We start from the raw sequence: 220 nt of genomic DNA on the forward strand, positions 1-220 counted from the left end.
CTTTAATGCATCGAGCACTCTACCGACAGTATAGACTCAAGCATCCAGACATATCTTTGCATATCTTTGTATTTTATTGCTGTACTTGTTCGATTCAATTATATCAGTCACTGTTATTGACTCCATCCGCCATGCTTCTTTTTTCTTTGTGTGTTGCATGCGTATGTTTGTTAACTACAGTACCATATCTCCTCAGTAGAATTTTTTCTTTTAAGAACTG

Source organism: Priapulus caudatus, unplaced genomic scaffold (genome assembly GCF_000485595.1).
Source record: "Priapulus caudatus unplaced genomic scaffold, Priapulus_caudatus-5.0.1 Scaffold353, whole genome shotgun sequence".
Taxonomy (NCBI): Eukaryota; Metazoa; Priapulida; class Priapulimorpha; order Priapulimorphida; family Priapulidae; genus Priapulus; species Priapulus caudatus.